At 35.8% G+C, this 26,567-nt stretch overlaps 1 long non-coding RNA gene across 2 annotated transcripts; it reads left to right on the top strand.

Annotated features, from left to right (window-relative positions):
- The first annotated feature begins 61 nt into the window (after window positions 1–61).
- On the top strand, window positions 62–26,159 carry LOC123608748. 2 transcript variants are annotated; one of them, XR_006717419.1, is made up of 3 exons: window positions 62–367; window positions 482–598; window positions 26,079–26,159. It is a non-coding gene; the product is annotated as an uncharacterized LOC123608748 (long non-coding RNA). The 2 variants fall into 2 exon arrangements; XR_006717418.1 differs by lacking the exon at window positions 26,079–26,159 and adding an exon at window positions 2,390–3,065.
- The last annotated feature ends 408 nt before the right edge of the window (window positions 26,160–26,567 follow it).

Below are 26,567 nucleotides of genomic sequence, written 5' to 3'. Positions count from 1 at the left end.
CCTCACATGGCGGGGAGCGTCTTGCTTGTTGTGAGGCGGAAGGGCCTTGTTTGGGAGCCAGGTGGCTAGGTTCCTGGAATACTGCAGGCGGGATGCAGGGGGGCTCAAGTTAGTAAAGTGTTACTTTAGGTTTTTGTATTGTCAATAGTGTTTCAGAGCAGTGTTGATCAAATTAACTACTTTTATTTTTCTTGTGCCCTTCATTTGTTTTTGGGGGAGGAAAGGGGGAGGATATGTGCCTGTGCCTGCGATTAGTATTTCTTCTTCCCTGGCTATTAAGGAGCAGTCCGTAGTGAATTATGTTAATTTTTATATGGACACAGAGCAATTGTACCTTTTGGGTGACAAATGGGAGACAGTACTGAAGGTAGGTACTCTATTTTTTTGCACAAAGATGACGAATTTGGGTACCGTTAAAGGTTGGGAATTGTTTCCTGTTATTCTAGATTTAGAACGTCATTCTTTCCCGTTTCTCTTACAGGGAATATTGGCTCTATCAAGTAATGAAATAGGAACATATGATAATATGTATATATAGCTACCGATGAAGCAAAGGGCACCTTTATTTTGCTTTACTCTGCATTGAAATCAGTAAAAGGTGGGTATTTACTCTGAGGTAATTTACTCTGAAGTACTCATTCTCTATCAGATACCATGGATTACATTGGTTGGTAAGGCAGATATGATCTTGCCATAAACAACTTATAAGTCTAATGAAGCAGATTTTTTTAGTACTTAATATAAACTATAAAAAGTAGAACAATAGGGAAAATATAGCATACCATGTGATCTCTTGGCATCCAAACTTGTTACTTACTATATAGGACTCTGTCAGCCTGGAGTCTACTTTTTGGCAGCATCAGCTGCTGCACACCACATGTGGATTGTGGCCTAGACACACCAAACCCTTTCAGTATCTTTTCTGGAATGCCTGTCCTATTCCTCACTGCACCATGCCCCCATTTATTTTGTAACTTATTTTTCCATGATGTCCCAGATTAAATAAAACTCTTCAATGAAGCCTTTTTTTAATTCCTACAATTATTGTAGGAATTATATATATGGTGTCTAGTAGCTAAATGCTATTATTGTCTCTAATAACAAGCAAAACTACATTGCAATTTTTACTTACTACGTCTCTAAGTCTGAGCTCCTCGATGCTCCTTAGCATTAGTATGACATCGGGTACATAGTACCCTGGTATACTCCATATAGGTTAAATGAACAAGTCAGTGTAACTGTTTTGGTGCAGCATTTTACTTTGGTATAGTAATAACATTTACATTTATTCCTAAAAAGCAATAATTCCTAAAAAAGGAATAATTACTGATTGTATTTTTTAGATCCTAGACTAAAATGGTAGCCACTAGCAAGATGAAGCTATTAAAAGTAAAGTTAATTAAAATTAAATAAAATTATACCAACAATGAACAAGTGGAATTTGAAATTGAAAACACAATACAACTAGCATGCCCAAAATTACATTGGCACCCCCAAAAATGAAATACTTAGGCATAAATTTAGCAAAATATGTACGAGATCTATATGAAGAAAACGACAAACTTTGATGAGTGAAATCAAAGAAGAACTAAATACATGGAAAGGTATTCCATGTTCATGGATAGGAAAACTCCAGGAAATCTTATATTTTCAAGATGTCAGTTCTCTTCAACTTGATCTATGATTCAATACAATCCCAATCAATTTCCCAACAAATTGTTGGGTGGATATTAACAGTCTTATTGTGAAGTTTATATAAAGAAGCAAAATACCCAGAATAGCCAATACAATATGGAAGAACAAAGTTGGAGGACTGACACTACTGGACTTTGAGACTTACTATGAAACTACACTAATCAAGATAATGTGGTATTTGTCAAAGAATAGACAAATACATCAATGGAATAGAATAGAGAGTCCAGAGATAGACCAATATAAATATAGTCAATTAATTTTTGAGAAAGGAACAAAAGAAATACAATGGAGAAAATACAATCTTTTTGACAAATATTACTGGAATAATTGGATAGTCACACACACACACACAAATGACTATAAATGCAAAACTTAAAGCCTTCATAAAAATTACATTTGGAGTGGGTTGCCTGCGTGGCTCAGTGGGTTGAGTGTCCAACTTGTGATTTCAGCTCAGGTCATGATCTGAAGTTCATGGGATTGAGCCCCACATCAGGCTCTGCACTGAGCACAGAGCCTGCTTGAAATCCTATCTCTCTCCCTCTGCTCCTCTCCCCTGCTTGTGTTTGCACTCTCTCTCTCAAAAAGAAAATTACATTTGGATCATAGATCTAAAAGTAAAATGCTACTATAAAGCCCATAGAGATAACAGGAGAAAATTTAGATGACTTTGGATATATCACTGACTTTACAGATACAATACCAAAGGCACAACACATGAAAGCAAGAACTGATAAGCTGGACTTGATTAAAATTAAGAACTGGTCTGCTAAAGTCAAAGTCAAGAGAATGGAAGACAAGATATAAACTGGGAGAAAATCTTTGCAAAAGACATTTCTGATAAAGGACTGCTATCAAAATATACGAAGAAGTCTTAAAACTCAAAAGTAAGAAAACAAGGAGCCCAATTAAAAAATGGGCCAAAGACCTTAACAGGCATCTCACCAAAGAAGATGTATAGATGGCAGAGCCACCTATAAAAGGATGCTCTGTATCATGTCATCAAAGAAACACAAATTGAAATAAGATATCACTACACAACTATCAGAATGACCAAAATATGGAATATTGACAATACCAAATGCTGATGAGGATGTGAAGCAATAGGAACTCATATTTGTTGCTAGTGGGAACGCAAAAAGGTACAGCCACTTTGAAAGTTTGGTGCTTTCTTACAAAATATAAAAATACTCTTACTCTACAATTGAACACTTGCACTCCCTAGTATTTACCCAAAGAAGTTGAAAACTTATGTCCACATAAAAACCTACACACAGATATTTAAGGCATCATTATTCATAATTGCCAAAACTTGGAAGCAGCTAAGATTTCCTTCAGTAGGTGAATGGATAAATGAACTATGATACATCCAGGCAATGGAATATTATTCAGCACTAAGTAAAAGAAGCCAATCTGAAAAGGCTACATACTGTGTAGCTAAGTAAAAGAAGCCAATCTGAAAAGGCTACATACTGTGTGATTCCAACTATATGACATTATGAAAAGGCAAGACTATAAAGGCAGTAAAAAGACCATTGATTGTCAGGGGTTGGGGAAGGTGGAGGGATGAATAGGCAGAGCCTGGAGGATTTTTAGGGCAGGGAAAACACTATGATATTATAATGATGGACGTGTGTTGTTACCATACATTTGTCCACACCAATAGGATGTAGGACACTAAGAGTGAGCCGTAATGTAAACAATTAGCTTTGAGTTATTATGATGTATTAATGTAAGTTCATCATTTATAACAAATGTTCCACTTTGGTGAGGGGATTTTGATAATGGAGAGGCTACATATGTGTGAGTGCAGAGAATCTAGGGGACATCTTTATACCTTCCTTGCAATTTTCTTATGAACCTAAAACTGCCCTTAAAAAACAGTTTAAAACTTTAAATAAAATATAAAAGTTAGTCCTTCATTCACAATAGCCACTTTTCAAATGTGCAATAACCATACGTGGCTCATGGCTATCTTATGGAACAGTATAGAAAACCATTTTCATCTTCAACAAGAGCTCTATTGGACAGTCCTGGTTTCAATCTTTGATAAAGGCACACATTTGTTCACTCTGAAATCATGAGACTCAAAACAACTATCTGCACCTAACAACTATACCTTAAATGCAGTATCAGTTATTTTGAATGGGGAATAAGAATGAAAGGGGACTATTTCAATGTTGGCTAACATCATGATAAAGAGTAGAGGAGCTTTAAGTAATCTAATGTATGAATAGGATAATGGTAAACAGTACAAGTGGCTACTGAATAAGAGATGAGAGATTCCTCTTAAGAACAAACTGTAGGTAGACTTGGAAAATAGAGCTTCATTTCTCTAAAAAATCCTTTGTAACAGCTTGTGTATACAGACTTAAGTCAAATTTTTGACACGTATATTATGTGGGAAGGACTCATGGTCCTTCACTACACTAGGTACATGATTGTGTATGGACGCTACACTAGGTACATGATTGAGAAACCATCCTCAGATTCATTTTAAATTCAAAGGCTAATAAAATATTCTAACATTTCTAATGTGGATTGATGGTTTCTTTGATGATATGAGATGTGATCCTGTAAAATTCCTCCAAGGTAAACCATACTTTTAATAAAATTTGAAGACTTTTTCTTTGTTTACTAGAAAATAAAACAATAAAATGTGAAGTACTTTTTCCAACTCAACTAGGAAAATAAACCCAAGCAACTGCAAAATGTGTATTCTTAACCAAGTCATTGCAGAGAAATTACAAAGACATTGTGTTAATATTGTCACTGATATTACCTTATTGTAGTTAGGGATTTAACAAGCACCTTGATACCACCATCCAAAATGGCAGTTCAATCTTATACATAGAAAGCATCAATACCTTTGGAAGCTACTATGATTTATGGGTGAAAGAAAAGCCAAAAGTTCAGAAAAAAGAAGATGAAATTGAAGAACTAGAAATAAGGGAAGCAAAGAAGGTATAGAGGGTGGAATAGTTAACAGTACCTCTACGGGGTCAAAGAGAATGAAAATAAATGCAAACCCATTGACTATTAGAGCAAAGAGGTTATGACTTTTAAGAGGGGATTTTTTTTTTCCTGCTATGATAGCAATGGAAGTTAGATTGTAGGATACCTCAGGAACAAATGTGAATAATGGGAGCAAGAACAAAGAACTGATCAAGTATTGAATGAATAGAAGATAAGTCAGTGAAAAGAGAGATTACAATAATGTTCAAGAGGTAGGCAGCAATTATGCAGGGACCATAGAATCACAGCGTATTAGGGCAGGAAAGCCTCTTCAGATCATTCATGCTAGTATCCACCCACAGTAATAATTTCTCTGCAAGGCCCTGGCAGATTATGTACTTTTTGTGTGACCACTTGAAGTGATGAAGTATTCCCTTCTTTGCAAAGTAGGTTAATTCATTTTGGGACAGATTTAACAGAAATTCCTTCCCTATACTAAAGCAAGATCTATTTCTTTGTAACTTCCGTATTCTTTCCTTGAGTCAGCAGAATGACTCTAATATATCTTTCCCATGACCACTCTCCAGATATTCAGTATGTCCCTCCTGTTTTCTTTCTCCAAGTTTAGCATCTAAGATCCTTCATTAGATCTCCTGAAAGAATTTCCAGACCTCTAGATATCCTGGCCATCTTCTCTTATTGAACTCTAGTTCGCCAGTATTAGCTTTTGAAAGTGATGCCCAGAGGAATTTAGTATTTTACACACAGTCTGAATAGAGCAGATGACAGATTAATTTCCCTAGATATTATACTTCTGTTAATTGGACTCTTGGCTTAAATTGAGCTGGTAATGAACTGTATCTAAATTGCTATCAAACTAGGTTTAGTCAACTCTGTATCTGAAAAAATTAAATTTAATTTGATAAATTTCACCTTGTTAGCTTTGACCCATTCATTCATTTATTATTTCAACAAATAGTATTTGAGATCTACTATATGCCAGTCTTTTACCATGGGTGTACCAAGAAGAGCAAACTGTTCTAACTAGTTGAAATTATTTCCAAAATTAAATGTCCTTCAACATTGTTATTTCTGCCATCACCTGCCATCTATAAGTTTTTAAAATATAATTTTTTTCATTCTAGTTAATAGCAAAATTGATTACGAGAGAAACAAGGATATAGTCTGTGATAAGTTGGTGACACTGGTATGTTAGGATTCTAGATTCAAAAAATTTTAGAGCTAGAGGGAACTTTAGGGACATCTGAAAGTCTGATTCATTAGTTTTATAGAGTTAACACATACCTTTGAATATGATTGTCTTAAATACCATATTTCCCCTTTTGCTTAGGGGAAGATGGTGGAATGCCAACTTGTTTATGGAATTCCATAAATTGAATTGAAATTTATCAATTGAAATTTATCAGTCTTGGAAAAAACTTTCCAAGACTTACTCTTAAAGAACTCTTGCTGTTCCATAATAATCACCATTTTCTTTATCAACATCCTACAAAGCTATTTAATAACTTATTTTAGAATATTTTTTGCTTTCCTATATTTTTCTCCTTATTCTCCTTCCAAAATGAGATTTAAAATTCTTTTTTGATATTTGTAGGTTTTGTTGGATGGGGGAGCAAGTTTTTGTTCATTGTGACCCTTCATCTTTATCAGTAAAGCAATAACTGGCATCCCTTCTGCTTCACATCACTTTATCATTGGTACATAACCTTTGTAGTCTGGCCTATGGAGTCAAATGCATATACTTTATAAACTATAAAATTACTTATCTATTTATGCTCCCCTTACTCCTCACTAGTGTTGTGACTATATTGTCAGAATTTCATTTTAGAGCCACATTTTTGTGAAAGTTGTTCTGAAAATATATATATTTATTCCCAAAAACACTAAGTAGTCTTTTGTTTCCAAGGGAACAAATTCTATATTAGTCTTTTCTGGTTTTGTTCCCCCCCTCTCCTGCCATTTCTTCACAGTGCTGTATTTAGAGCCAGACGTATTAGCTCCAGGCATCAGTTGCTTTCCTGAGTACACTTCTCCACGGTATAACTGCCAGGCAAAATGACAAAAAGTCCAATTCAGAAAGGAACAAGTTAGTGTTCTTGTCAGTGCTTGGATGTTGTTCTCAAAGAAGCTAAAATTCTTCTATTTTATCAACAAAATATGATGTAAAGGACTATATTGGCAGTTTGTATCACTGCTAAGGTACTGGTGTGTAGAATGGTATGTAGAGTTAATAGTCATAGGGACACATTCTAAAGAAATGTATAGTATCTGTGTTTCCTCCCAAACAAAAAGTCACACTGGCTCAAATCTCCAGGAATGATTTGTGTCTTTCTTCTTCTTCTTGGTACCTTTTCACCACTTTCACCTACTTCACCCACGTCTAACACCTAACCTCTGGCAACTGACGAGTGTGTTGTCTGTATCTATGAGTTTGTTTTATTTTAGATTCCACATGTATGTGAAATAACATAGGATGTGTCTTTCTCTGTCTGATATCTTTCTTCTTTATCTCTTGCTCCTTCTTCTCTCTCAATTTTCTCCTCCTCTTCTTCTTCCTCCATGTATTAATTATTAGTTACACCAACAAGATATATGTTGTAAAGAGATCGAAGACTTTATAGTAGCAGCAGTGATACATCTGGAAGTTGTGAAGAGCCACAGCTGGTATACCTAATATTCACCCTTTTAAATTCCATTCTGAGATTGTTTCAGAAAGTAAGTTCTGGTCAAGCTCCTAAAGGTACTCCAATCAAGAGTAGGTGGTAAAAATGTCAGATATATAGATGCACAGTGTATGTTATTACAAATCTTTATGGCAATTCTTGTGTTCTCTTCAATTGATTTGTTTCTTTGAATCTTAAAATCTGTGCTCATGTTTTAAGCAGATTGAGTGTGTTTATGAGACAAATACTATTGCTGATATCTGTTATTAATCATCATAGTAACTATATCCCTGTGTAATTTTTACATGGATTAAACACTTAATGTCTTCCTTATATCTGTTTGACCGTAGCAATTCCAATTGATTTCATTTGGTCAGCAAATACACAGCACATAAGCTAACACTCTTCCTTTTAGGACCTAGAGGAGACCACTAATCAATTATAGCATTTGTCTTGCTAAGCCTGGAAATGCCTCAGAATCCTTCTCAAACAATGTTCCAGCCAACTGCTAACAATATATTAAAGTTGGCACTTGCTATGAAATATATTCCCCATTCCAGAGCAAGGCCATACTTCTGAGAAATATCCTAATGTAAAAAGACCTCTGGGCAGTAGCATCAGAAATATAAGGATCACCAGTGAAGTATGTCAGATACTTCTCTGAATGAGGAATTGTACCAGGAGAATCAGATATAGATCCTAATTTCTCAGGAGCCAGGAATTGACAGAAGAGAATTCTGTTTTAGACTTAGAGTAAATGTTGCATGGACACAAAAAGAGAAAACATACTTTGGGGGTGTATCTATAGATCTCTAAATTGTCTATCTGTGTGGCCACCACTCAGATTCCCCTTATTCTACTGAGTAGTTTTTTGTATTGGACAATGGTGCTTAATTGTGATGTCATACATGTTTCCTGGAGCTAATGATCCAGGAGGTAGTGAAAGGGGACACATATGTTTTTAGTTTTGTTTTTCCACAACATACAGGAAGGAGCTTCTTAAAAGTGGGAGTTCATTCTTTCCCTAGTGGTTCTTACTGTTTGGCTTCAGGAAACTTTTGTGGTCTTAAACATTTTGAGGATCTCCCAAAGAGCTTATGTATATGGGTTATATCTATTTATTGTGTTAAAATGGAAATAAATTAAAATAGTTATGAACAATGACTGCAGTAAAATGAGTGTTAATGTAAATAATATATGTTTTTTTGTAAAATTAATCTTGTAGAACAAAAAATTTAGTGAGAGGAGTGGATTTGCTTTAGGTTTTCCCAAGTCTTTTTAACATTTGGCTTGTCAAAAGAAATTTCAGAGAATTTCACTTGATATATTTCATTGAGAGAGAAACAAACTATTCATAAGCTGGGAGACTTCAAAACTAAAACTGGTGGAAGCATGGCTTTCAGTAGTTACAGCTCAGTTTATAAAGCATGAATGAGGAAGTGCATTGTTTTGTGATTTGTTACTAGAAGCTTACATTCCTTTTATGGTAGTAGCACTCTATATGCTGATTTGTTTGCATATCTTCTTACTTGGTTGGCTAGGAAGCTGTAAAGTCATGCTTATTTGAAGGAAATGTAAGTTTTATTTAAGGTTAGAGTTGGCATTTCAGGGAAATCAGGGCAGTTTTAAACTTTGGTTATGTGACTATAAATGTTTGGTCCCAGGGGTATATTCAGATTGTCCCCTTCATTTTGGATTCTTTTTAACAGGGTCAATAGAAACTTTTTCAGTTTGTTACGATATCACACATCATGTAATTGCTGGAAAACTTCACTGTATGCCCATGAAAAAAAATAAGTGTGAAAAAGACAAATAATGATGTAATACCACTTTGACAATAGTTTGACATCATAACCTCTGAAAGATTTTAGGGACACCAGAAGTTCCTTACTGACACTTTCAGAACTGATGCTTCAACCTTTTCTGTGATGACTGCTGACTTGATGTAGAATGAATGTATCAAGTCTCCTGCTAGGGCTGTCCTTGGCATTGCATCATTTAAAAGAATCAGGCCTGTGGAAACACTATAATCAGCCAAGATAATACATTCAACTAAATATTTATTAAAGACATTTTCACAACTTTTACAATATTTGCATTCATAATTTAGAGAAAGTGTACCCCTAAATACAAGCAAAAATAGAGAGTTAAGATCTGGGGAAAAATAATGAGGTTTTCAGGCTACGTAGCTCTGTAAAGTTGGCTCATTCATTTATTCAATGCTTATTTATTGAACACCTATTCTGAGCAGAGGGGATACATAAATGGCTAAGACAGCTCTAGTTGTTACCTTCATCTGAGCTCATAGTCTAGTTGTATAACTTGCACCCCAAATATGGCTTTTAAGCAAAACAAAAACAAAAATGAAACAAACAAATATGTCAATTACAGGATTATCACCAAAAGGTAAAGAGGGACCCTCAGGGAAAGCAAAGATTTTTGGAGATTTACTAAATAGTTTGCCTACAGTAAATGCCACGATTTTAAAGCTGTTTGTTCATAGCCTCCATTGAGGAAAGCTGAGGACGAGAACAACATGCAACTCAGAGTATCACAGAAACTGCTTTCTTTGAAACAAGCATTATCATCCATTTGTTGTCAGTCTTATAAGATGGTGACTCTAAAATGAAATTACTTTTAGGGGCTCCTGGGTGGCTCAGTCGGTTGGGCGTCCGACTTCGGCGCAGGTCATGATCTCGCGGTCCATGATTTCGAGTCCCGCATCGGGCTCTGGGCTGACAGCTCAGAGCCGGGAGCCTGTTTCGGATTCTGTGTCTCCCTCTCTCTTTGACCCTCCCCTGCTCATGCTCTGTCTCTCTCTGTCTCAAAAATAAATAAATGTTTAAAAAAATAAAAAAAAATAAAATGAAATTACTTTTGTTTTTTAGATCCATATTTTCATAGTACAGCCTCTACTGGTCCATTAGACCTGTAGTGCTGCCTACCAAAAATTAGTCCCAAGGTTCTACCTTATAGCAAGGGGACCAAGAAATGTGGAGAAACCCAGACTATTTGATGGGAAGTAAATGTCTGATAGAGCTGGAACTGTATTATACAGCTGAGGGAGTATTTCTTTAGATGGAAGGTTTTTTGTTTTTGTTTTTTCTAGAATGGGAAAGAATGGTCTGTGTTATGGAGTGAATTGTATTCCACCCCCCCCCCCCCACCAATTTATATGTGGAAGTCCTAATCCCAGAACCTCAGAATTTGACTGTATTTGGAGATAGAGTTTTAAAAGAGGTAACTACAGTACAGTGAGTTCATTAGGGTGGGCCTTAATCCAATATGACTGGAGTCCTTATAAGGAAGAAAATTAGGACACAGAAATGTATGGAGGGAAGATCATATGAGAAGAGAGAGAAGACAACCATCTACAAGCCAAGGAGAGAAGCCTTATAAACCAAGCCTGCCCACACTTTGATCCCAGATTTCTAGCTTCTGGAATTGTGGGAAAGTAAATTTCTGTTGTTGAAGCCACCCATTCTGTGGTACTTTGTTATGGCAGCTCTAGAAAACTAACAGTATGAGTATATGATGAAGAGAAGAACTATTGAAGGAGAAGTAATTAAAGATAGGAGAGTAAGGGAGAAGGAGGCAGAAGGATTTTCTGGAGAAAATCCCCAGAGTGACAGAAAACTATGTGGTAAAATCCAGATAGATGGTATGTAGTGATTTGAAAAATAGCACAAAAGATATCCATGTCAATTTCCTGGAAACTATGAATATTACTTTATATGACAAAAGATGTGATAAAGTTAAGTCTCTCTCTCTTTTTCTTTTTTAATTGGCAGGGGAGGGACAGAAATACATCGGGGGGAGAGAGACATTCTCTTCATTGAGTATGGAGCCCGATGCTGGGCTCGATCCCATGACCCTGGGATCCCATGACCCTGGGTCCCATGACCCTAGGATCATTGAGCCAAAATCAAGAGTTAGATGCTTAACTGACTGAGTCACCCAGGCACCTCTAAAGTTAAGTCTCTTGAGAGGAACAGTTTATCTTGAATTATCTGAGTGTGTCCTAACCATAATCATGTGTGTCCTTATAAGAGAGGCAGAGAGTATTTTGAGACACATACACAGAAAGGGAGAAGGTAATGGGATATAACCTTAAGCTGAAGAATGCCTTAGCCACCAGAAGCTGGATGAGGAAAGAATACATTTCTTATGTTTTAAGCCACCAAGTTTGTGGTAATTTCTTACAGCAGCCAGAGAAAACTAATAAAGATGGGCTAAGGAAAATGTCTTCCTTTTAGACATGAAGTATAAAAGTAGGGATGTTTATACATTAATTATCTTGGAGGTAGTGAAGTAATTAAGACTATCCATTTTTAAAAATTTTTTAAGTTTATTTATTTGTTTATTTATTTTGAGAGAGAGAGAGAGAGAGAGAGAATGCAAACAGGGAAGGAGCAGAGGGAGAGGGAGAGAGGGAGAATCCTGAGCAGGCTCTGCACCATCAGCCGAGAGCCCAACACGAAGCTTGAACTCACCAATTGAGGGATCATGACCTAAGCTGAAATCAAGAGTCAGATGTTTAATTGACTGAGCCACGCAGGCATCCTAAGACTGTCCCATTTTGTAAGCAATAATGCCTCACAAGATTTTATGATGTTTTTATTTGGTAGAGACCCCAGACTTTAGACTGAACCCCAAATATAATAGAAAGCATTCAGATTTTAAAAAATCTTTTACCAACAAACAGTAAAGCTTATTTTGCTTCATGAAGTACTTATAGATTAAAAAAATCAGACAGTAAATACAGGTTCAGTAATGAAATACCCACCTCCTCAAGATATGCATGTTTCATAAGTAAGAAATTTCCAATTGCTTTTCTTGAGGTCAAAACAACATTCATAACAAGATTGCTTCTTTGAAATTCTGTAATAGTACAGTGTTCTAGATTGTGATATACTGCAACATAGCAAAGTCTAATGGATTTTCCTCACGAAAATCTATAAAAATTGCTATGATTGAACACTGCTTCAGAACTTGGTAAATACATTGTTTATCTAAAATCTTGTATGTGTTATCATACTTATTCTGGCAGGTGGGGGGAAATTTGGGTGAATGTTTGTTGTTCGCAGAAGGATGAATTAGTTTTGCACCTATGAGTTGGCATCCCATAAAACCCATTCACAAAATAGTTGCTTACTGGAGTTTTTTATCATTATGGCTGAGAAAGAGAGGCACATCTGTGCTCCTTGCAATATGAGACATTCATCTTTCAAGCAAATATATGTGCCAGAAGAGATTAGGATATGAGCAAAAAGATTCAGTAAGTGGTTCTATTTGAGACCATGATTCCAACATTAGAGGCAAAATTGAGATTCAACCCTATAGCTGTATCATGAAAAGCCACAATAACCATATGGAGGCTTCACACATTTTACTTCTGTTTGAGTAATTTGGTAGAGAAAACAACATGAAAAAGAAACATGTTTAGAAGTCCTTAAAGTATTACTAATTATTTATTTAGCTTGTTTCAGAAATTTGATATGTTATCTTAAACAAATATGAAATTCTCTAAGCATACAGCGTAAAGTCATGTTCTAAACCCAAGTGTTTTTTCTTCCTAAGGACATTTGTTCAACAACACACAAATGAAACAATGGAAAGGGACACTGTGTGTGTGCGCACGTTCTGGGGAGAGGCTAGAAGGTGCAGAAAACCCAACCACTGGGGGCATCTTCTAGCATTTCTTGAACCCCAGAGATTTTTTTTTTTTGAGTTGAAGTTTTCTTTCTTTTTTTAAATTTAAATTCAAGTTAGTTAACATAGAGTACAGTCTTGGCTTCAGGAGTAGAACCTGGTAATTCATCTCTTACATATGACACTCAGTGCTCATCCCAAAAAGTGCCCTTCTTAATGCCCATCACCCATTTAACCCATACCTCCCCTTCCCTCCAGCAACCATCCATTTACTCTCTGTATTTAAGCATCTCTTATGGTTTGTCTCCCTCTCTGTTTTTACCTTATTTTTCCTTCCCTTCCCCTATGTTCATCTGTTGTGTTTCTCAAATTCCACAAATGAATGAACTCTAAAGATTCTTTGCCTCTAATCTGTGACTCTAATCCTTCACCTGTTTCAATTCTCTTTACAAACAACAGCAACCTGTTTTATAAGTTTCCTGGGTTTAGTGACAATGTCATTCATTTTTGTACCCACATATGTATATAGCACGGTGCCTTGAGGTAAAATACTAAATTGTCCTATGTTGATTATTACAATAGTCACTTATCTGTTTTGCTGATTTCAGTTTACATTTCTACAACATATTTATATTAAAAACATAATTATATTAAAAGTGTAGTTCAGGCCACACGTGCTTTTAAAAACACTTAATGGCTCTGATTTCGTCAAAGTAATGAAGTACATACAGACTCCTAAAAATCTCCTGAAATAACCCTACACAATCTGTCCCAACATACTGTCCCAGCGGTATCCTGATATCCTCAGCACCCTTAATGAAGGCTGGGATCCACCAACATGCCACATTGTTGTCCTTCTCAAAACCCACAGGATTACTGCAGATCTCTGAATATTTGCACCCAATAGTTTGTCTTTTTGGAAGACCCTTTCCTCTCTTTATTCCTGGCAATGTAATTTTCTCCTTCCTCTCTGCCCTAATATCCTTGATCTGCCCTCTTCTTGAATAATATAAGTACCTTAGAAAGCTTTAATTTTTTTCCACATATAATTTTTAAACTTTATTCCATTATTTTATTCTTCACATTAGTCAAAGATAACATTTTTTTTTCTTCTGAGTTTCACCTTTCATATGTTCCTTCTTTCTTGTTTCAAATTCCTTCATTATGAAGTAGATCCATTTGTAATACTTTCTGCAAATAGCTATTGGTAGTAAAACTGTTATAGTCTTTATTTGTTCATCAGAAAATCCCATTAGATCTTCAAAATGGCTGCAGAATCTGACCACTTTTACAACTTTGACCACCATCATTCTAGTCTTCTTCAAACAGGTGATGGGAACAGCTTGCTACCTGATCACACTGCTTCTGCTCGTCCTCTCAGTAAATATTGCTAATTACCTCCCAAAGATCCATTCTCTTCTCTTTTGTTAAAACTCGTATCCTATTATAGTAGAATGACATAGTAATGAGCTAAAAATGACAATTCCTCACCTCTCTTGCAAATGAAGTGGTTGAGGGGATGTCAGAATTGTCTCTGGGTAAAGCCTTGAGGAAAGCTCTCTTTTGAAGGAGCTGATAAATCTGGGAAGAACACTCATTTCCTATTGCCTCTTCCTGCATTTTAATGCCTGTCATGTGAAAGTGGTAGCAAGAATTTCAGCAGCCACTGAGTCTAAAGTAAATCCAGGAGGATTACTGAGACTTTGGTACTGATATCTTTGAGGAATAGAGTCTATACTAGCAATCTCCTAATTGATACAATTTAAGACTAATGCCCACATAGCAGCTAGAGGAATATTTTGAAAATGTTGGTTTGTAAAAGAAAACATAAGGAAATGTTTTGCATTTTTGGAGTAGCCAAAAAATTTTTTATACATTACCCCTAAAAATACTAACTAAAAAGGAAAAACGTGACATGAAATATATTAAAAACTTTCACCAAAAGATCACAATAGATATTAAAGATGCAGAGTGGTAGAAAATATTTTTTGACATATATATCTGACACAGACTTTATATGCAAGAAATATAAAGGACTTCTACAAACAAGTAAGAAAAATACTACAATCTAACAGGAAAATGAGCAAAAGACCTGATAGGTGCCTCACAAAAGAAAGTATCTAAATTACCATTAAACATTTGAAATGTGCAACTTCATTAATTAGAAGGGAAATTAAATGAAAACTAAATATAATGAAAACTAAGATAATGAAATAACAATATACATCCCCCAGAACAGCTAAAACTAAAAAGAATGACAGTATCAAGTATTGAAACATAGCTGGTGGATGTGTAAGTAGATACAACAATTTAGAAGAACTGATTGGCTTATCTACTAATCCTTATCGTACTTAATAGCTTATACACCAACAATTTCACTCCAAGGTAAAATCCAGGAGAAATTAATATATATTGTGGTAAGCTGAATAGTGCCCCCATAATGATGGCCACATCTTAATCCTCAGAACATGTGTTACCTTGTATGATAAAGGCAGGTGTGATTAAGTTAAGGCTATTGAGATGAAGAGACTATCCTTGATTACCTGAGTAGGCCTGATGTAATTGCAAGGGTCCTTATAAAAGGGTTGCAGGAGGACTTAGGGAGAGAGAGAGCAAAGAGTGGAGCGATCCTGTTATAAGTCAATGAATGCCAGCATCCTCCGAAAGCTAAAGGGGCAAGGCATAGAATTCCCCTTGAGACTCCAGAAGGAACTAGACCTGCTGACATCTTTATTTTTTCCCATGCACTTCATTTCAGACTTCTGAAGTATGAGAGCAGGAACTTTATTTTCATTAATACTATGTTGCCATGTCTAGATAATGTAAGTGCCCAATAACAATTGTTGGAAAAAAATATGTGAATGAATGAATGCAAATGTTTTTATTTCATTCTTTTTGATAGATAAATTATCATGGTATATAATTGTAGGTTGACCGTTATTTCCTTCAGCATGTTGAAGAGGCTTCTGGCTTCTCCTTATTTTTCAGTTCTTTCCTTTGTAACTTCAACTGGATGTTCTATCCTCTCTGTCTCTAAACTTCATTGTATCCATCTCTTTATTTCCTTATGCTGTTCTCTGGGTAGTTTGCTTAATTCTATATCAAGTTGATGAATCCTTTCTGTTTAACTCATCTATGTAAAGTGCATACATTGTAAGGCTAAATCTCAATGAATCATTACAAAATAAACATACCAAACATACCCTGTAACTACCACGTAGGTCAGTAAGTTTTGTCAGTACCCAGAAGCCTCCTGTCCTGATCAGGGTTACATTCTTTTAATTTTTCCATTATAGAATTTTAGGATGACAGTTAGTTTCTTTTGGCCCTTTAAAAATACAATTTATTGTGTTCTGGCTGCTATTGCTTTTATTGAGAAGTCAATGATGAGTTTTATTATGGATCCCATCAACCTAGTCTGTTTGCCTTTCTTGTAACCAATTTTATGATTTTGTTGTTTTTCTTTGTTTTTCATTGATTTTACTATGATGTGCTTATGTGTAGCTTTCTTTGTATTTATCACTTTTGGGTTTTCTAATGCTACCTGAATCTATGGCTTGATCTCTTTTGTAAGTTTTTAAAAATCCATAGCCATACTCTCTTCAACTATTTTTCTGTCCCATTTTTCTCTCTTCTTTTTCTGAGACTTCGGTTACACATCTGTTCAAACTTTTGCTGTATCCCCTTTGAATCTCCTTTGTAATTTTCTTTATTTTCCTTCCTTTTGTTTCTCTACTTAATTCTGTACATTTTCTTCTACATATTTTCCAGGTGACTTATTCTTTTTTTATCTGTGACTAATTTACTATAAGCCCATATATTGAGTTATTAATATTCAGTCATTACATTTTTCATATCTAGAATTTTCATTTGATTCTTTTTTCATTATTATTTATTCTTATTTTTAAATCTACATCCAAGTTAGTTAGCATATAGTGCAATAAAGATTTCAGGAGTAGAATTGAGTGATTCATCCCTATGTATAACACCCAGTGCTCATTTCAACAAGTGTCTGTTCATCTGTTTTGTATCTTAAATTCCACATATGAGTGAAGTCATATGATATTTTTCTTTCTCTGACTTATTTTGCTTAGCATAATATCCTCTAGTTTCATCCACATTGTTGCAAATGGCAAGATTTCATTCTTTTTGATTACCAAGTAATACTCCATTGTATGTATGTGTATATACACATACATACATATATACATACTACATCTTCTTTATCTATTTATCTGTCAATGGACATTTGGGTTATTTCCATACTTTGGCTATTGTTGGTATCGCTACTATAAACATTGGGGTGAATGTATCCCTTTGTCACAGCATACCAGTATCCTTTGGATAGATACCTAGTAGTGCAATTGCTAGGTCCTAGGGTAATTCTAGTTTTCATTTTTTGGGGACCCTCCATACTGTTTTCCAGAGTGGCTGTACCAGTTTGCATTCCCACCAGCAATGCAAAAGAGTTCCCCTTTCTCTGCATCCTCGCCAACATCTGTTGATGCCTGAGTTGTTAATGTTAGCCATTCTGACTGGTGTGAGGTGGTATCTCATGGTGATTTTGATTTGTATTTCCCTGATGATGAGTGATGTTGAGAATTTTTTCATTTGTCTGTTAGCCATCTGGATGTCTTCTTTGCAAAAGCATCTATTCATGCTTTTGCCCATTTCTTCACTGGATTATTTGCTTTTTGGGTGTTGGGTTTGATAAGTTCTTTATACATTTTGGAAACTAACCCTTTATCTGATATGTCACTTGAAAATATCTTCTCCCATTCTATTGGTTGTCTTTTAGTTTTGCTGATGGTTTCCTTCACTGTGCAGAAGCTTTTGATCTTGATGTCCCAATAGTTAATTTTTGCTTTTGTTTCCCTTGCCCCTGGAGACCTGTTGAGTAGGAAGTTGCTGTGGCTGAGGTCAAAGAGGTTTTTGTGTACTTTCTTCTCTAGGATTTTGATGGCTTCCTGTCTTAATTTTAGGTCCTTTATCCATTTTTTAACTTTAATTTTATTTTTTTGTTTTTTACTTTTGACAGAGAGAGACAGAAGTGTGAATGGGGGAGGGGACGAGAGAGAGGGAGACAGAGAATCTGAAGCAGGCTCCAGGCTCTGAGCTGTCAGTACAGAACCTGACACAGGGCTTGAACTCATTGACTATAAGATCATGACCTAAGCTGAAGTCGGGCGCTTAACCTACTGAGCCACCCAGGCACCCCCTATTCATTTTGAGTTTATTTTTGTGTATGGTGTAAGAAAGTGGTCCAGGTTCATTCTCCTGCATGTCGCTGTCCAGTTTCCCCAACACCATTTGCTGAAGATACTGTTTTTATTCCATTGGATATTCTTTTTTTTTTAATATTTTTTTTAATGTTTATTGATTTTTGAGACAGAGAGAGACAGAGCATGAACAGGGGAGGGTCAGAGAGAGAGGGAGACACAGAATCTGAAACAGTCTCCAGGCTCTGAGCTGTCAGCACAGAGCCTGATGTGGGGCTCGAACCCACGAACCGCGAGATCATGACCTGAGCCGAAGTCGGACGCTTAACCAACTGAGCCACCCAGGTGCCCCCCCATTGTATATTCTTTTTTGCTTTGTCAAAGATTAGTTGGCCATACGTTTGTGTGTCCATTTCTGTGTTCTCTATGGTGTTACATTGATCTGACTGTGTGTTCTTGTGCCAGTACCATACTGTTGTGACGATTACAGCTTTGTAATACATCTTGAAGCCCAGGATTTTCATGGCTTCAGCTTTGCTTTTTTTTATTTATTTTTTAGATTTTTTAAATGTTTATTTATTTTTGAGGCAGAGAGAGACAGAGCATGAGTGGGGGAAGGGCAGAGAAAGAGGGAGACACAGAATCTAAAGCAGGCTCCAGGCTGAGCTGTGAGATCATGACCTGAGCCGAAGTTGGACCCTTAACCAACTGAGCCACCCAGGCGCCCCTGGTTTTCTTTTTCAGAATTGCTTTTACTATTGGAGATATTTTCTGGTTCCATACAAGTTAGAGGATAGTTTCTTCTAGCTCTGTGAAGAATGCTGGTGTTATCTTGATAGGGATTGCATTAAATATGTAGATTGCTTTGGGTAGCATTGACATTTTAACAATATTTGTTCTTCTAATCCATGAGCATGGAATCTTTTTTCATTTTTTGGTGTCTTCTTCAATTTCTTTCATAAGCTTTCTATGTTTTCAGTGTATAGATTTTTCACCTCTTTGGTTAGATTTATTCCTAGGTATTTTATGGTTTTTGATACAGTTATAAATGGGATAGATTCCTTGATTTTTCTTTCTGTTGCTTCATTATTGGTGTATAGGAATGCAACTGATTTCTGTGCATTGATTTTATATGCTGTGACTTTGCTGAATTCCTGGATCAGTTCTAGCAGTATTTTGGTGGGATATTTTGGGTTTTCCATATAGAGTATCATGTTGTCTACGAAGAGTGAAAGTTTGACTTCTTCCTTGCTGATTTGAATGCCTTTTATTACTTTGTGTTTTCTGAGTGCTAAGGCTAGGACTTCCAATACGATCAGTATTGGATTGAATATCAGTGAATATTCATTTGAATATTAGTGTCAAGAGTAGACATCCCTGCCATGTTCCTGAACTTAGGGGGAAAACACTCAATTTTCCCTATTGATGATGATATTAGCAGTGGATTACTCTTATATGGCTTTTATGATCTTGAGGTATGATCCTTCTATCCCTACTTTCTTGAGTGTTTTTATCAAGAAAGGATGATGTATTTTGTTGGATGCTTTCTCTGCATCCATTGAGAAGATCATATAGTTCTTGTCCTTCCTTTAACTAATGTGACGTATCACATTGATTGATTTGCAGATATTGAACAAGCCCTGCATCCCAGGTGTAAATCCCAATTGGTCATGGTGAATAATTTTTTTAATGTGTTGTTGGATCTGGTTGGCTAATATCTTGTTGAGGATTTTTGCATCCATGTTTATAAGGGAAACTGGTCTGTAGTTTTCCTTTTTAGTGGGGTCTTTGGTTTTGGAATCAAGATAACGCTGGCCTCATAGAATGAGTTTGGAAGTTTTCCTTCCATTTCTATGTTTTGAAATAGCTTCAAAAGAATAGGTGTTAACTATTCTTTAGATGTTTGATAGAATTCCTGTGGAAAGCTATCCTGACCTGGACTCCTGTTTTTGGGGGAGATTTTTTATTATTAATTCAATTTCTTTACTTGTTATGGATCTGTTCAAATATTCTATTTCTTCCCGTTTCAGTTTTGATAGTGTAAAAGGTTCTAGGAATTTGTCCATTTCTTCCAGATTGCCCAATTTATTGGCATACAATTGCTCATAATATTCCCTTATTATTGTTTGTATTTCTGCTGTGTTGGTTGTGATCTCTCCTCTTTCATTCTTGATTTTATTTATTTGGGTCCTTTCCTTTTTCTTTTTGATCAAACTGGCTAGTGGTTTATTGATTTTGTTAATTCTTTCAAAGAAGCAGCTTTTGGTTTCATTGATCTGTTCTACTATTTTTTTTTCCTTCAGTAGCATTGATTTCCACTCTAATCTTTATTATTTTCTGTCTTCTGCTGGTTTTGGGTTTTATTTGTTGTTCTTTTTCCAGTTCTTGAAGGTGTAAGGTTAGGTTGTATATCTGAGACCTTTCTTCCTTCTATAGGAAGGCCTGGATTGCTATATACTTCCCTCTTATGACCACCTTTACTGCATCCCAGAGATTTTGGGCTGTGATCTTCTCATTTTCATTGGTGTCCATGTGCTTTTTAATTTCCTCTTTAACTTCTTAGTTAACCTATCCATTCTTTAGTAGGATGTTCTTTAGTCTCCAAGTATTTGTTGCCTTTCCAGATTTTTCTTGTGGTTGACTTTGAGTTTCGTAGCATTGTGGTCTGAAAATATGCATGGTGTGATCTCGATCTTTTTGTACTTGCTGAGGGCTGATTTGTGTCCCAGTATGTAATCTATTCTGGAGAATGTTCCACATACGCTTGAGAAGAATGTGCAGTCTGCTGCTTTAGGATGAAATGTCCTGAATGTATCTGTTAAGTCCTTCCAGTCCAGTGTGTCATTTAAAGCCATTGTTTCCTTGTTGATATTCTGTTTAGATGATCTGTCCATTGCTGGAGGTGAGATTCTTTATGTTTGTGATTAATTGATTTATATATTTAGGTTCTTTCATGTTGGGGGCATAAACGTTTACAATTGTTACATCTTCTTGGTGGATAGACCCCTTAATTATGATATAATGCCCTTCTTCATCTCTTGTTACAGTCTTTACTTTAAAATCTAGATTGTCTGATATACATATGGCTACTCCATCTTTCTTTTGTTGACCATTAGCATGATAGATTGTTCTCCATCCCCTTACTTTCAATCTGAAGTTGTCTTTAGGTCTAAAATGGATTTCTTGCAAACAGCATATAGATGGATCTTGTTTTCTTATCCATTTTGTTACCCTATGTCTTTTGATTGGACAGTTTAGTCCATTGACATTGACATTTAGAACAAGAACTGAAAGATATGAATTTATTGCTATTATGTTGCCTGTAGAGCTGGAGTTTCTGGTGATGTTTCTCTGGTCCTTCCTAGTTTTTGTTGCTTTTGTTCTTTTTTTGTTTTGTTTCATCTTTTCTCCCCTCAGAGAGTCCCCCTTAAAATTTCTTGCAGGGCTGATTTAGTGGTTATGAACTCCTTTAATTTTGTTTGTCTGGGAAACTTTTAATCTCTCCTTCTATTTTGAATGACAGCCTTGCTGGATAAAGAATTCTTGGCTGCATATTTTTCTGATTCAACACATTGAATATATCCTGCCACTCCTTTCTGGTGTGCCAAGTTTCTGTGAATGGGTCTGCTGTGAACCTGATCTTTCTTCCCTCATAGGTTAAGGACTTTTTTTCCCCTTGCTGCTTTCATAATTCTTTCCTTGTCTGTGTATTTTGTGAATTTGACTGTGATATGCCTTGTTGATGATCAGTTTTCGTTGAATCTGACTAGTGTTCTCTGTGCTTCCTGGATTTTGATGTTTGTGTCTTTCCCCAGGTTAGTAAAGTTTTCTGCTATGATTTGCTCACATAACCTTCTACCCCTTTTTCTCTCTCTTCATCTTCTGGGACCCTTATGATTCAGATGTTGTTCCTTTTGAATGAGTCACTGAGTTCTCTAATTCTTATGTCATGCTCTGTTGCCTTAGTTTCCCTCTTTTTTTTTTCCTGCTTCATTATTCTCCCTAAGTTTGTTTACTATATTGTTGATTCGCTGCTATGCTTCATCCATCCTTGTTGCTGTGGCATCCATTAGAGATTGCTTCTCAGTTACTGCATTTTTAATTTCATCCTGACTAGATTTTACTTCTTTTATGTCCATAGCTTTTTTCAACCCCAGCTATGATTCTTGTTGTCATGACTCTAAATTCTGATTCAGACATCTTGCTTATATCTGTGTTGATTAAGTCCCTGGCTGTCATTTCTTTCTGTTCTTTCTTTTTGGGTGAATTTGTGCCAAGTTCTGTGTTTCAGCTTATGCAGATTGTTTTGTTAGTCCTCACATCAATTTTCTTGGTGTGCAAAATGCTTTGGTGCTGATCTAGCTGCATTTCAGGGATGAAAGAAGCGGAGAATTTCCATGTTGCTCTGCCATCTTGACCCTGCCCTGTTAATCCTCTCTATAGTTCTAGTTTAATGTGATTTCATTTGATTCTTTTTTTTTTTAATTTTTTTTTCAACGTTTTTTTATTTATTTTTGGGACAGAGAGAGACAGAGCATGAACGGGGGAGGGTCAGAGAGAGAGGGAGACACAGAATCGGAAACAGGCTCCAGGCTCTGAGCCATCAGCCCAGAGCCTGACGCGGGGCTCGAACTCATGGACCGCGAGATCGTGACCTGGCTGAAGTCAGACGCTTAACCGACTGCGCCACCCAGGCGCCCCTCATTTGATTCTTTTTTATAATTTCTACTTATCTGCCAATATTATCAATTTTATATTTTATTTCCTTAAAAATATTAAAATCCATTTCCAATAATTCTGTTATTTGGATTTTGGGTTTGTTGGTTTCTGTTACCTGTTTTTATCTTTGTTGTGATCATATTGTCTTGTCTCCCTGTATCTTGTTTATTTTTTTAATGTAAACAGCACATTTAACCCGATGCAATACGGCTAATTTAGGGTATGATGATGTTATTTTCCATCAGAGAGGATTCATATTTTCTTCTGGTACATGGCTACAAATTCCAGATCATCTTTTTTTTTTTTTTTCAGATCATCTTAATTCAATAACAGTTTGTGATGATTCTTATCTGGGAGCCAGTGCTTATTAAAAGCCTGTCTTTTAATGATGGACTCACATTCCTAGGGTGTATTTCTGTGTGGACCCAAACCCAAGTCCAGGGTGTTTGCCATGACCCGTATTTTGAGTATGCAGTGAACTCCAATTCTTGTCCCTTGATACCATGAATCTGTTCAAAATCCTACTAAGTTCCTGATTTTCTCAGATGCTTCTTCTGGTATAAGCATGTACGTTAAGCAAAAGTGACCCCAGATACAAAGCTCTTCTGTCTTCTTAATTTTATCCCCTAGATCTTGGTCTTCTAATTTATCCTTGCCTCTTTAAATTTCAAATGGAATCAAGTAGATTAAAAAAATATTTTGCCAGCTTTAATAGTTATTCTTAGCATGAGGGTTGATCTGTTTTAATTTGCTATAATTACCAGAAATGAAAGTCAGGAGGAATTACTAGCCTTTTCAATTATATAAGTTCTATTTTATTCTTTCTAAAGTTTGCCTGTCCTTTTCCATAGAGACTTCTTTTGGTATGCCTTAGATTCCTTTTATATATCTTTTATTTTTATTCTAAATACAGTTATCTTATAGTGTCTGCTCAGTAACTACATTATTGGAGGATATAATTTGTTCTTTATTGTGGGTTTTTAAAAAAGAGAGCTCTGGGTTTGCCTGCTAGATTTATCTCTTAATGGCTGTATGACCTTAGGCAGTTTGCCTAAATTTTTAAGGCTAATTTTCTTTCATCTTTTTGAAATGGAAATTGTGTTAAATATAATTCTCATAGTTGGTTCTGCAAGGTCGATTTTTGTTTTTGTCTGTTTGGTTAATATAAAGGGAATGAAATTGGGACTAAATTAAACTTATAAGTTATAAATAAGTTATAAATGTTTTATTTTGTAGGTATAGAAAACTTGTTACTTTGGATCTTCCTGTAATCACAGTGATTCAGTCTGACATTACCTTGATGGATAGGACTTTAATCTTACTGCTAGAGAAACTTGGGATTTTTTGCTTCTAGAGCTATGGAGAGCTCTACTACAAAATGTGCTAGATGTAATTTAAAACCTTTTAAGGTTTATAAGGGAATTCCTCATTGTCCAAAAATAAAGAAAAAGCAGGAATCTAGTGGGGTAAGCCAACACTGGATTTGTGGCCTCATAAAGGTATTTTCTGATAAAAGAGGCTTGTGTTTTCGTGGCTAATACCTTGTTCCTGTGCAGTGATTCCAGTAGTCACTTCCTTCAAATGGATATTTTCTTGGTAAAAAAGATAATCTAGAAAAAAAAATCTTCCCATCAGCAAAGATATGTGACAAGGTCATTTGTTCATTCTTGGTTCCGGCAAGGGAGGGCAAAAGAGAACGAATTTCTTAAGAATTCCTGAATACAACACTGACCTCTTGTGGAATGTTATTCAGATTTATGTAATCCCAATTCTAGAAATTAGAATAATGTGGTCATGGGTATCTGGCAGAAGCAAATAAAACTATTCTCCAGAAAAGTCTGCATTTAATTCTGATCCCATCATTATTTCAATAGATTTAGATTAACTGAATTTACAATTCAGAATTAGAAAACATTTAAGAAACAAGCCATTGTGAGTGAGAATCCATATGAACAACAATAGAATCTGAAATTGGGTAGAGCATCAGTGGGAGTTTTTGTTTTGTTTCATTTCATTTTTTTTGTTAAGATGGGCTAGACTTAATTATGTTTATAGGTCAATATCAAAAACAGATTTAGATGGAAGAGTCAGGGTAAATAAACCAGAAGAATAGAGAAAAGTTGGAGGTAGAGAGCCCATTCATCCCCTGAGGAAAGGAAGCTGAGGTTGAAATATGAATTAAGCAGGGAGAAGACCTTGACTGATTTGTGTTTCAATTTTATCAATGTAATAGGAAAGCTGAAGGAGGTGAGATTGAGTATGGGAATTGGAAACTTGAGGACATGGGTAAAAGTTTAGATTTTGCAAAGAGGAGAGGAAGATGAACAAGAGAAGGACTAATAATGATCAGTGTTGAGTGCCTGGATGTGCATATGAGAATTTGAGCTATTTTCATCTTATGAAGTGTGGCATTTTCTGTCAGGTATGGGAAAAAGGAAAAGCTGTAAAAAACAGTTAGAACCAAAGTCATATTAAGAGCAAGGGCAAATGACTAATTCTTGCATCAAGAAAAATATGAAATTCTATTTAATATTTTTATTTTAAGAAGAAAGGGATTATGTTTAGGAGCTTTGAGAGATTTTGTTGCAGTTGAAGTGATTACAAATTTTAAAGTTTTTATGCTAGAAAGAGTAAACATTAGCTATCCAGAAAATTTATTTACATGAACAAATACTGGACAAATAACTCTTACTGAATTTCTTTACTTTTTACCTGATTATATTGGTTGCCAAACATTCTAAATAGTGTTTTCTCTTTCTCTAAATGTGTATTGCAAAGCATGGAACAAAAAAGTCAACCTTAAAACTTTTAAACTATATCCAGAAACCGGTTAGACACTATGCATGTTAAATTTGAAACCTTGACAGCCAAAGAACAAGTGCATGTATGAATTTTAAGTGATTTCCTACATCATTATTTCAATGCTACTGGAATCATTCACTGTGTTAGGTGTTCTAATCATTTATTGATTTTCTGGTAACTTGCATGGCAGCAGCAACAAAACCTCATACACTTCTGTCTAGAATTACTGCTGTACCATAGCACCTGCTGTGAGGAAAATTAAGTATAGATGAGAGATCCTTGTTGATTTAACTCCCAGCAGGTTCCACATGAAAAAAAACAAAAAACAAAAAAAACCAAAACTTTGTTCCAGGCCATCCTGAAATAAGAGAATAAGGAGAAATGAGGGGATCTGAAACAATAAAAGGTAAAACGAATTGAAAAAGTAAACAAGGTAAGACATAATTTTTAAGAATTGTGAAATTCAGTGGCTCCTGGGTGGCTCAATCAGTTAAGCATCTGACTCTTGGTTTTGGCTCAGGTCATGATGTCACAGTTCGTGAATTGCATTCCTGCTCTGTGCTGTCAGTGCTGTGCCTACTTGGGATTCTCCCTCTCTCTCCCTCTCTGTCTGGCCCTCCCCTGCTTGTTCTCTCTCTCTCTCTCTCTCTCTCTCTCTCTCTCAAAATAAATAGTAAATAAACTTAAAAAAATAAAAATGAAATTCAGAGGCCAAGAAGAAAGGGCATCCCCAGTAATGGTTTGGTGAGAGAGCTAGGCTTGGGAACTGCCCATTGTCAAAGGAAGTTGGAGTTGGTCTGATTCCAGTGCTCTTGGCATCTCACACAGCTCTTTGGCAAGA

This window comes from Leopardus geoffroyi, chromosome B2, assembly GCF_018350155.1.
Source record: "Leopardus geoffroyi isolate Oge1 chromosome B2, O.geoffroyi_Oge1_pat1.0, whole genome shotgun sequence".
Taxonomy (NCBI): Eukaryota; Metazoa; Chordata; class Mammalia; order Carnivora; family Felidae; genus Leopardus; species Leopardus geoffroyi.
Note: the sequence above shows the minus strand (reverse complement) of the source record. Positions and strands in the feature narration are given on the sequence as shown.